This window comes from Zeugodacus cucurbitae, chromosome 6, assembly GCF_028554725.1.
Source record: "Zeugodacus cucurbitae isolate PBARC_wt_2022May chromosome 6, idZeuCucr1.2, whole genome shotgun sequence".
NCBI lineage: Eukaryota > Metazoa > Arthropoda > Insecta > Diptera > Tephritidae > Zeugodacus > Zeugodacus cucurbitae.
In genome coordinates this window covers 9,821,534-9,834,542 of record NC_071671.1, presented here as the reverse complement: position 1 = coordinate 9,834,542, position 13,009 = coordinate 9,821,534, and the positions used below count along the sequence as shown (strand labels likewise).

The window sequence follows — 13,009 nt, the reverse complement described above, 5'->3', positions numbered from 1 at the left end:
GCTTCATCTTCAAAGTTGCCGCTACTTTTACTACTCTTCGAACTGTTTGAGCTGTTGCGCTTCACTTTGGCATCCAGCGCTTTCTGTGTGTCCTCCTCCGAAATGTATTTGTAGATTTCACGATTGGCGCACTCCTCTAGCTCAACTGATTTCTTCTTTTGTTTCTTCAGTTTCTTCTTTTTATCCTTATCACTAAGCTGCATGCATTCGTCATGACTTTGGCACTCATTGTTATTGTTGTTATTAAAGTGATCGCAAAATGAGTTCTTGAGGTTTTGTTTCTTCACCAACACCACATTGCGCTCCGCTTTGGCATCGTGCTCTTTCGGCGCATCAGCGACCACACTTTCGGGCGCATACTTCAACGCAATCGGCATGGGTTTGCATGTGGCCGCCACAGTGACAATCGTTGTGGCGGCCTCTGAGATTGACTTGCGACGCGTCAGCGTAAATTCTTCACTATTTAAAAACTTCTTATTACTCATCACGAATTTGACAAGCGCATGCAAATTAAGATTATTATGGCCACGTGTATGTTTCTTGGACGCCTCCTTCTCCGCGCGTTTATCCTTACTCTTCAGCGGGCTAGTACCCGCTTCCTCAGCACTCGGCATTGCCATAGCGCCCGCCTTTGCCGCTGCAGCGGCAGCCACACGCTCAGCTGCTGCCAGTTTGCGTGCACTACGCGAACGCTTCAAGCTTTCACGTTTCTCCAGATCACTCATCTTCGTTTTGGATGAACTCTTCTCGATGCGGTTATGCTTATACTTCGGATCGGTGAGCAGTATCTTCTTCTCCTTACCATTGCCACGTTTGGGCGATAAATTGTCAGCGTCAGCATCACTGCTCTCGTCATCCGTATCGGTAGAGTCGGTGTCCAAGTCATCATCGTAGTCCTCATCATCGCTGTACTTTCTAGCAGCTGCAACCGACGCGACGCTACGTTGCTTCTTAGCGCTTTTCGGTGTGAACTCACCCAAGGAGGAAAGTGCCGGTGGCACTTCGGCGCTCTCCAATGAACCCTGCCGACGCGCCGTTGATGAGGTGAAGTGTTTATAAAACTTGCGTTTGGGTGGATCCGTTTTAATGGACTTAAGTGTCGCTTTCTTATGCTCCGGCTTAGGATCGCTAAGTACAAGCAGTGTGGACGTTGCGCCCTCTGGACCATTCAACACTATATCCACATCATTGCTGTGATCCAAGGCTTTGGTCGTTGCATTCTCGTTTGGCGACGTTAAGCGTTCTTGCGCCGACTCTGCATTGCGTTCCCTCTCCGCATCCTCGTCCGCTTCCTCCAATGATGTGGATTTGTCCGCTTGTAATATGAAATGTGGTGATTTGGAACGCTTGCGTGTCGGCATTTGACCGGTGGATTTGCGTCGAAAGCTGGCACGTCGAAACTTCTCAAAACGCGATGGCTCACTGCCGCCTGTCGAACTGGGCACCGCCAGCGTGTGGTTGCTGTTTTGTGTGGGTGATGCATCATCGGTGGAATCTGCACCGCTGCCAGCACTAGTGCCGCCACCGCCACTACTCCCGCCACCCGAGAGGCGGAACCACATTTTATCGCGCAGCTTTTCCAGCGTGAGTTATGCTTTTTCAAAGTAACTGCAAGTAACCACTGTTCTTATGCTTCTCTTTTTATTTTTATCAACTTTTTTTAAGGCAACAACTCTTTCTTATATGTATATATGTATGTATATAAGTCACGCGTACGAATATATGATTTTAACGCTTCGGTAAATGTTTTGTTTTTGGTTGACACTTCACTACTCTTATTGCTATTGCACGCATTCCATTGGCGGCTGTGTTAAACTGTAAGTAATTTTATCAACTTCAAATTCATATATTTCTTGTCGTTGTTGTTGTTTAGTCGCGATCTTTGTGAATTTTGCGATATTCGTCGTATTGTTTCTGTGTGATCGGTTCGTTTTGATTTTCGTTTCAATTCTAAGTTCGTTGCAATTGCGCGCGGCCAAATGCATTTCCTAAACACAAACATTTTATAATTTAAGGAATACAGTTGATCTTGTATAGGAACAGATCTTGTATGGAGCACTCGCGTTTAGTCGCGTCGCGTCGTTTCGCTTTGTCGGCGCGTTCGGTGTGTGCGTTGTTCTTGGCAATTTCAGCTGCACTGAACAACACATTTGGCAAGCCAATTTTATTTTGGTAGCGAGTATGTCTCTAAATTGCAGTTGTCATTTTTGAAATTGAAAAAAAGAAAACAATAACAAAACAAAACAAAAATATTAAAAACATAAAAATACCTCGAGCAATGCGGGAAGCAAGGAAAGCTTGGCAGGAAAATTGGCAAAGCCCAAAAAGCATGTGTCATAACTGTAAGCAACAAAATGCTCAGAGTGAACTCACTGAATAAGAGAAGAACTCTGCTGGCAAAGAGAGTGAAAACCACAAAAAGAGCGTGATTTATCCAGAGCCCACTCTGCAGAAATATATGGATACAATGCTGACTGATAATTATTAATGTGGAAGGTCAAGGTTAAATAAAATAAAATGCTATAGGGGCACTGGAGCACTGGTAATGACCTTAAATTTTTTTCGAAATGAAAGCTTTATAAAGTAATATAATATATTGGAATCATCAAATAGTGCGTAAGTTTACGTTCGATCAGTAACTTGAAAGATTCTTAGACTCTCCGATTCATTGTAGGCTAAGGATATGTAGACTATAGAGAGGAGGTGCTGTGAGTTGTTTCATTGATACATAAAAGGTCAGTGGGAAGGTGGGTGAGCGAGTTTTCTGTCGGAAGCTCTCAATCAACTCCAGCATTAGGCAACCAGACCACTGCTGTGTCTTTCAAGCAGCGGTCGCTGCGATCAAGGTAGCAGTGGACACACTGTTCCGTAGGGTGGGATCCTTTAGAGTGGAAGCATTCACTCCGACAGCAGAGCGACAAGACTAGCATTGAAATTCTAGGCTAGTTAAGGAGTGCCTAACATCCTTATCAATATAGTTGTTTTGCTGTCCGGCTTGTGTGAGTATCTGGTAAACACGGAAACGGTGATAACTGACTGAAAGCGAACAAGCTTGCAAGAGAGGGTACTCTAGCAACTTTGACGTCGGAATGGAAGCGGGTTGGCAGTCCATGGTCCACTTGCGCAAGAGCGTTGGACATACAGACATCGCTTGAGCTCGCTAAGTGCTGGACAACAACCAGCATCTGTGCAGTTCGAGGTCTTTGGGCCTGCAGTGGCGCGTAAAAGGTTCTTCGAACTGTTTTCTCGCAGCAAGGTACATCTCGACGCAATCATTGGTGAGTTTGCTGGATATTGTTCGATAGGCATGTATGTATTGTTACTAGTGATCCTGGCAGATGCAAGTTGCTAAAACTGTTTGGAGAAAGGCGAGCTGGAATCATTTAAGCACTTTTTCTTTTAATGTCTAGCTTTTGACAGACTGAGGTTGAAACCCACATTGGAAAGCGAATTGACTATAATAGACATTAGCCGACTCAAGAACTTTGTAACAGATTCCAAGCGTTTTGCCGAACTATAAGGGTCTTTTTGAGCCATTAGGAGTTTATTGGTATAACAAAAGGACAGTATTCAAAACTATCTAAGTAAGATCTCTCTGCATATGCAGAGATCTGCCTACTAGCCTAACCTAACATAACCAAGGGTATGAAAAGCCTTTAAAAGAGACTTAAAAAAAACCTCGGGAAGCTGTATAACCACTGTATCAGTTGAATAGATCTTATATTCTGTAAGAGAAAGCGCATTTGCGTTATTTAAAGCGAATTTTGTTTCTTGTACAGCTCGAGCAGACTATGCAATCTCACTAGATTCACGTAGACACTTTTTTCAATGACGTTTGGTCAACAGCTGCACTATTCCAATTGATATTGATTCAAAAATAATGATTTATTACACAAAAATATTGCACTTCATATATGTATAGACATTTATTTGCCATAGATCATTAGTGATCTGCAGAACACTACAGGCGAACTTTGCACTTCGTTGCAGATGAATAAGTTTTGCTTTCTCACAAGCGTAGCGCGCTTTAATATTGACACTATTCTCTGCTCTCTTGGTTTTCCAAACTTTCGTTAGAAAAATTAATAATTAAACAAATTTAATTGCCAAAAATCACACGCACACACACGAAATCAGTTGATTAATAAACTTTATTCGACTAAACATACGTTATTCGTTTCGTTGTTTCGTGAAGACTGAAACGATTGCGCACTCACTATATTTAACATGAAAAATTGCTTTTACACAAAATTACTAATAAGCATTTTAATATGGAAAAAAGCACTTTCGTTATTCAATTACTGCTCGACTCGCAGTGGCGATAAGGTGGACACAACAAAAACAAAATACAAAAATAATTGAAAAAAAAAAACGCGAATGCGTTATCTCTACACGAAGTGTCACAATCAACACACACGAGAGTGCACGGGCAAGAGTTAAAAATACAACTAATTGATACAAATAAAACCCAGAAAAGCGCATGAAAATCGGTGCAATCGGTGAAAACAAATGTGTCGCAAGCAAATGCAACAAACAGACAGCTGACTTTGAACGGTACATGGAAATTATGACAGTTGGCGACTGAGCTTTGTTTCGGCTGCGCGGAATGCGAATGGCTGGGCAAAAACAGAAACTAACGAAATTGAGGAGGAAGAAAAATTATAAAAAAAATAAAAATAAAAATGAAGAAGCAAGCAATAGACAAAATTCGCTAGCAAGCAATATATATACATATATAAATCAATATGTAAGAGAATTTATGTAAGAATCTATGCGCATGATTTAATGGCCCGCGACTCAATGCTTGGCAGCTCGAAGCGATCAGTCATGTGCAGCCATTAATATATAAGTGCATGTGTGTAGTAAGGCACTGTGTTTGCCGTTCAAGTGGAGGTGTAGTTTTTGAGCAGCAAAAAAAATCAAAAAATACGGTAAATAACTACACAGGTATGCATTGAGCCGAGCTCTGCTCACTACTTACTCTTTGTACATACGTATAAACACAAGTATTTGTAGTTTTTGCAATGATGTCATCAATATTCGTTTTGATAAATATTTATGACAAAGATAGTTTATAAATCAGCAAGAACGAAACGAAAACGTTTTAGCGGAAACACAAAAGCAATCGAATTACAACAACAACACACAATGTAAGGTAGGATAAAAAAAGTTATCGAAGGTGTCGCATAGTTCAGCAGGCGATTCACGTTAGAGTTTGGCACTCCAAGGTGAAGTGGCAAAATAAAGAGAGAAAAAAAAGTGTAAAGAACAATAAATTTCGGAAGAAAAAGTATGCGTAAGTGGTGTAAAATGAAGAGGGGGGGATAAGTTTGTAGGCTTATGTAAATATGTTGTTGAATAGTGGACTTTGCTTAATTTCTGTCAATATTAACTCCAGTATAGGACTTTCTGTTTAAGAACTACGGTTAAGTGTTTTCATCAGACTGTTTCGAAAGAATATTTCTCCAAAGATTATACACGGTACAGCAGAACACTTACTTAATAATTACTTAATAGTTTGGAGAATAAGAAGTAGTGTTGTGCAATTTTCCTAGACATTCAGCAAGCTTTTGACAGAGTCTAGAACTCGGCTCAGCTGTATAAAATCAAAATTCAAGATGAAATTTCAGGCATATAGGAAATGAGGGCTGGATCGAGTCCCACAAGGTAGTGTCCTTGGACCAACTCTCTATAAATTTTTCACGGCAGAGGAAAATTTTGCGCAAGATTTATGGTCCTCAGAACATTGGCAACGGCGAATACCGCAGACGATAGAACGATGAGCTGTACGAGTTATACGACGACATTGACATAGTTCAGTGAATAAAAAGACAGCGGCTACGCTGGCTAGGTCATGTTGTCCGAATGGACGAAAACCCTCCAGCTCTGAAAGTGTTCGATGCAGTACCCGCCGGAGGAAGCCGAGGAAGGGGAAGGCCTCCACTCCGTTGGAGGGACCAGGTGGAGAGCGACCTGGCTACACTTGGAATCTCCAACTGGCGCCGAACTGCGAAGGAAAGAGAGGAGTGGCACGCTCTCATCGATTCGGCTATAACCGGCTAAACGGTTGAACGCCAATCACATACATACATAAATGGTCATACCATAAAATCCAATAGAGATGTGATTCAAATGTATCAGTCAAAAACACTCAAGGTGCACATCAAGTTTAATTTTAATCATCCCAAAAACACACGCTATAGATCGTAAGAATTATCTAAATATAGTATCAAATGGAATAATGATAATAAACGTAATTTTGAAAATCAGAACTATATTTATCTACATACATCTATACAAACTCGAGTTTAAGGTTTTAAGATTAATAACAAGAAGTATTCTCACACAAAATTTTCTTGAAACTCGATCCATAAACTCCAAAAAGTGAAATTTAAAGCGAGTTACGATTAATAGGTAAATTATGAAAGCGTTAGGTGGATGAAGATCCATTCATTTAACCTTAATTTCTACTACTATTAAGGGGTTAAATACAAGCAACAGTTCATTCAGTATTGTTTGATCAATAGAAGATTGTAGAATTGGATCAACAGAAACAAGAAAAAAAGAAACAAAGTCGGGTCTATATGACAGAAAAGAAGATTGAGAATTTAATTAAAATTAATCAGTTCAAAGCAGGTGTCAGAGTACATAAAATAAACAAAATCTTCAGGTTTTAAATTGTGTTTGAGTCTATATAGACTTGAAGCACTTATTCATGAATTAACCCCATTAACAGATGATAAGACAGTTTGGAGTTCAAAAGAAGCATTTGTGCATGTATTAATACGAGTGATAATGTACAAATCCGACAAGAGTTATTACCTTCTTGAGCGCTTATCACTGATTGGAAAATTGCAAAGAAAATTAACAAGAAATTACTCAGAGAACAACAATTATTGATAAAATAACAGCACATTATATATTAAATAATATTTACAAAAAATAAAATAAAAAAACCTCTACAAATTCTACAGCTCATACACGGCTTTGTTCCAACTGATGTCATGTCATTGAAATAGAGTTAAAACAATTCAATCAAGCGATATCATCCACCTACCAACTACCCGCACACCACCTTGCCGCTGTAACAAAAATTGTTACACACACCAATAAAAACAAAAGCAAAAAAAATATTAATAATAAATAATTGAACGATAACAATAAATAGAGTGCAAACACAAAAGCGAAACGAAAAAAAAAAACAAAAATTGAAGCCATGAACTTCCGCGTGAATTCACGAACACGCTCGTACTCTATTACGACAAAGTAAAGCGCCACATGGGCTGCTGGTGGGGTGGTAATGGCGCACAAATTGAAATGCCAAGCATTTAACATGACAAATTTTGAGGGTAAGAGGTGCGGAGATAAGAGGCAGCATGGAAGGAAAAACGAATATAACGCTTTAATAACGGGTGATTTTTTTGAGGTTAGGATTTTCATGCATTAGTATTTGACAGATCACGTGGGATTTCAGACATGGTGTCAAAGAGAAAGATGCTCAGTATGCTTTGACATTTCATCATGAATAGACTTACTAACGAGCAACGCTTGCAAATCATTGAATTTTATTACCAAAATCAGTGTTCGGTTCGAAATTTTTTATCGACAAATTTTGTTCAGCGATGAGGCTCATTTCTGGTTGAATGGCTACGTAAATAAGCAAAATTGCCGCATTTGGGGTGAAGAGCAACCAGAAGCCGTTCAAGAACTGCCCATGCATCCCGAAAAATGCACTGTTTGGTGTGGTTTGTACGCTGGTGGAATCATTGGACCGTATTTTTTCAAAGATGCTGTTGGACGCAACGTTACGGTGAATGGCGATCGCTATCGTTCGATGCTAACAAACTTTTTGTTGCCAAAAATGGAAGAACTGAACTTGGTTGACATGTGGTTTCAACAAGATGGCGCTACATGCCACACAGCTCGCGATTCTATGGCCATTTTGAGGGAAAACTTCGGAGAACAATTCATCTCAAGAAATGGACCCGTAAGTTGGCCACCAAGATCATGCGATTTAACGCCTTTAGACTATTTTTTGTGGGGCTACGTCAAGTCTAAAGTCTACAGAAATAAGCCAGCAACTATTCCAGCTTTGGAAGACAACATTTCCGAAGAAATTCGGGCTATTCCGGCCGAAATGCTCGAAAAAGTTGCCCAAAATTGGACTTTCCGAATGGACCACCTAAGACGCAGCCGCGGTCAACATTTAAATGAAATTATCTTCAAAAAGTAAATGTCATGAACCAATCTAACGTTTCAAATAAAGAACCGATGATGCAAATTTTATGCGTTTTTTTTTTAAAAAAAGTTATCAAGCTCTTAAAAAATCACCCTTTATTTGATGTTGACTAATTGACAATGGCTGGCAACTAAGCTCACTAATGTATGACATTTATAGACAAGTATGTGGCCGACTTGTGTGCGTGAATGGAAAAAGTATAATAATTAAAAGCGTTGTTGTGGAAAAAGAAGAAATCGTATTCAGTGAAATTAAAAAAATAATAATAATACAAAAATTAAAAAAAAAAAATATATAAAAAAATATTAAAATAAAAATTTAAAAAATTAAAAAAAATAAAAATTAAAATTAAAAAAATAATAATAATAAAATAAAAATTAAAAAAAAATATATAAAAAATAATAATAATAAAATAAAAATTAAAAAAAAATTAAAAAATAAAAATTAAAATAAAAATTAAAAAAAAATATAATAAAAATTAAAAAAAAAGAAAAAAAAATTAAAATAAAAAAAAATTTAAAATAAATTTAAATAAAAATAATAAAAAAATTAAAATTAAAATTAAAAAAAAAATAATAATAAAATAGAAATTAAAAAAAAAAATTATAAAAAAATTAAAAAAAAAAATTAAAAAATTTTAAAATAAAAATTAAAAAAAATTAAAATAAAAATTTAATAAAAATTAAAATAAAAATTAAAAAAAATATAATAAAAATTAAAAAAAAAATAAAAAAAAATTAAAATAAAAATTAAAAAATAAATTTAAAAAAAATAAAAAAAAAAGAAAATTTTAAATAAAAATTAAATAAAAATTAAAAAAAAATTAAAATTGAAATTAAAAAAATTAAAAAATAAAATAAAATAATGACCGAACGAAATTTTGATTATATACAAAAAATCATACATACACACTGAAAAATTAATGAAACAATAAATTTTTTTCTTCCAACACTTTTTGAAGAGCAAATTGCCCCGAAAAGGTCTCATAAAAATTTTAACGGTATTATTCATAAAACTATTTATTAGGCATTTAAATATGAAAATGACTAAATATGCGCCTTAAAAGCACACATTAATATTAAAAAAAAAACTATAGAAAATTCTTGGACAGCTTCCAGGCATCGTGGAATTTTACATCCCCCAATGTTTTGAAAGACACAAAATGTAAGACAAAATAATGTAATCTAAAAACTGTGCATAGCCACACGAAAAGTAAACATTTTACGACGGCAAAACTAAAAACAAAACATCGCTGAGTCATGGGGACGCATACTAGCAGCCTTCGCGCAGAATAGAATATACTAATGCTTGAAGAAAGAAAAAAAAATACACTCGCAAAGAATTTGCGCAATATGCGCTGAGAGGAAAAGAGTATTTGTCGTAGTATATTTTGTTATTTTTTTGTTTTTATTATAATTTTTGCGGGCGGTGTATGTGAAGCGGTGTTGCCACTTTGACCTTTGACACTAAAAAAACAAAATTATATTAAATTATTTTCTAAAATAAAAAAAAAACTGAAATTGGTTTTGCTAATAATTTCGTAGAATTCTTTGGGATCTAAAAGAATTTAAACGAAATTAATTTTTTGACTTTGAAAATATTTTTTTTTTTTTTTTTTCAAAACGATCGTGCAGTGATTATTTTCTTATACCGTATAATCACTTTGCTTATATTGAAATAAGAAATATTTTAAAATTGATTGTATTATTTTTAAGTGGCAACATCGTCGCACTGTAGTAAGAGTATTGAAATATACAAAAGCGCCCATCGAGAAATGTGCTTGACGCATTGAATTCGTGTTGGCTGTAGAAGATGACAGAACAGCTGTGCATATTTTTCGCAGAATACTAAGCTATAATAAAAACAGACGACAAGCCGAAAATAGAAAGACGCAACTAAACGTTGCTAATAAAATTACAAAGAATAAATAAAGAGCGAAAGTCGGTTGAAATTAATTGCAAACGGAAGGGTTCAAAGTTTGGATATGATAATATTTATATTTCTACAGTATTGTATATATATGTATCATACAATAATTAACATATACAGAAGGTAAATACAGGCAGCACAACAAAGCATGCCTCCGCATGGTTCGGGCTAGCAGCTCATGACTCTATGGCGCATATCAATTAGCTCTTTAAAAACTTAGGTAGAAATCACAGCGTTAAATGACCGTTAAATTTGAATGAAAATCTTGCCAACATTAGCTAAAATTGTTGTTATTATTATTACTATTGTTGGTTTTGTTTTTGCTCATCACTCTCGTGCGTGAGGCGTTACTAAGCCGCTACGGCTCAAGGTAGTCAGAAGACGGAATGAAAAACAAACAAAAACTAACAAATAACTAAAATAATTTTGAGTACCGACACATGTCGGCTGATTGGCGGGTAGTTTTGTACGTCATTTTTTAAACACAAGTGCATACATACATACCTACACACTTATACTACAAGGAAGAAATAAGAAATTCTTGTTAACATTTTGCAAATCATACAACCTTCACAGTCTACAGTTTCAAGAATTGTTTGTAATAATTTTAATGAGCTTAATTTTTTTGTACACATTAATCGCGTGACGTAAAGCGACAATTACGTAATTGTTATAAAAGATGAGAAATGTGCATATAAAAAGCAGAAGTAGAGTTTGATTTTTAAAAATAATGTGAAATGCATACAAAACGATTTAAAAAAAAATTATTAAAATATGTAATGCAAATGATTTTTACAAAAAAATAAAATAAATTAAATTAAATTAAAATAAAATAAAATAAAATAAAATAAAATAAAAATAAATAAAATAAAATAAAAATAAAATAAATTAAAATAACATAAAATAAAAGAAAATTAAATTAAAATAAATAAAATAAAAATAAAATAAAAAATAAAATAAAAAAATAAAATAAAAAATAAAATAAATTAAAATAACATAAATAATAAATAAAATAAAATAAAATAAAAATAAATAAAATAAAATAAAAAAATAAAAATAAATAAAAATAAAATGAAATAAAAAATAAATTAAAATAAAATAATAATAAATAAATAAAATAAAATAAATAAAAATAAAATAAAATAAATAAAAATAACATAAAATAAAATAAAAACAAAAATAAAATAAAATAATAATAAATAAATAAAATAAAATAAAAATAAATAAATAAAATAAAATAAAAATAAAATAAAAAAATAAAATAAAAAATAAAATAAAATAAATAAAAATAAAATGAAATAAATTAAAATAACATAAAATAAAATAAAAAATAAAATAAATTAAAATAAAATAATATTAAATAAATAAAATAAAACAAATAAAAATAAAATAAAATAAATAAAAATAACATAAAATAAAATAAAAACAAAAATAAAATAAAATAAAAAATACAATAAATTAAAGTAACATAAATAATAAATAAAATAAAATAAAAATAAATAAATAAAATAAAATAAAAAATAAAATACAATAAATTAAACTAACATAAATAATAAATAAAATAAAATAAAAAATAAAATAAAATAAATTAAAATAACATAAATAATAAATAAAATAAAATAAAAATAAATAAATAAAATAAAATAAAAAATAAAATAAATTAAAATAAAATAGATAAAAATAACATAAAATAAAATAAAAACAAAAATAAAATAAAATAAAAAATACAATAAATTAAACTAACATAAATAATAAATAAAATAAAATAAAAATAAATAAATAAAATAAAATAAAAAATAAAATACAATAAATTAAACTAACATAAATAATAAATAAAATAAAATAAAAATAAATAAATAAAATAAAATAAAAAATAAAATGAAATAAATTAAAATAACATAAAATAAAATAAAAAATAAATAAAATAAAATAATAATAAATAAATAAAATAAAATAAATTAAAATAACATAAATAATAAATAAAATAAAATAAAAAAATAAAAATAAAATAAAATAAATAAAAATAAAATGAAATAAATTAAAATAACATAAAATGAAAAAAAAATAAAATAATAATAAATAAATAAAATAAAATAAAAAATAAAATAAAAAATAAAATAAATTAAAATAACATAAATAAATAAAATAAAATAAAATAAAATAAAAATAAATAAAATAAAATAAAAAATAAAATAAAATAAAAATAAATAAATAAAATAAAAAAAAATTAAAACATAAAATAAAATAAAATAAGTGAAATAAAAATAATTGAAATAAAATAAAATCAAATCAAATCAATTAAAAAATAAAATAGAATAAAAAAACAACAAAATATCAAAAGAAATACTGACTTTAAAGGGTTAGTTGGGTTTCAGTGATTGAAAACAAGCTTATTTTTAATTTTTTTTTTAATGTATATACAATTATGTATTTCATTTAAAGAATTCAGCATTTTGTATTTTATCAAATTTTTATTTACAAATTTCGAAAACTCTCCTTGGTACCTCTTCTCCCATAGAGTTTCCTAAAAATGAGCTCTTGACGTGGACTTGTCATTAGTTCAACCAAAATCAATAAACCAAATATATTTCGATAGTAAATGGATAAATCTAGTTAATGAACGAAGCAAAAAAGAAAATATTAAAATTTGAAACAGATTTGACAAAATTTTAACATAAACCTCAATTTTTGAGTAAAATTTTCGCCACATATTTTGTCAAAAAAAAATAGTTGAAAAAAATCCTTCGTTCATTAACTAAATAATGTTATTTCAAAGATGTGTGCAAAATTTGAAAAAAAAAAAATAAATTCATAATTTTTCGAGAGATTTGAAAAATTTAT

The 13,009-nt window shown here is 31.7% G+C and overlaps 1 protein-coding gene across 3 annotated transcripts in view; it reads right to left on the bottom strand.

Annotated features, from left to right (window-relative positions):
- LOC105210966 (uncharacterized) overlaps positions 1-13,009 on the bottom strand; it is a 254,870-nt gene that overhangs the window by 92,914 nt on the left and 148,947 nt on the right. The window lies entirely within an intron of this gene.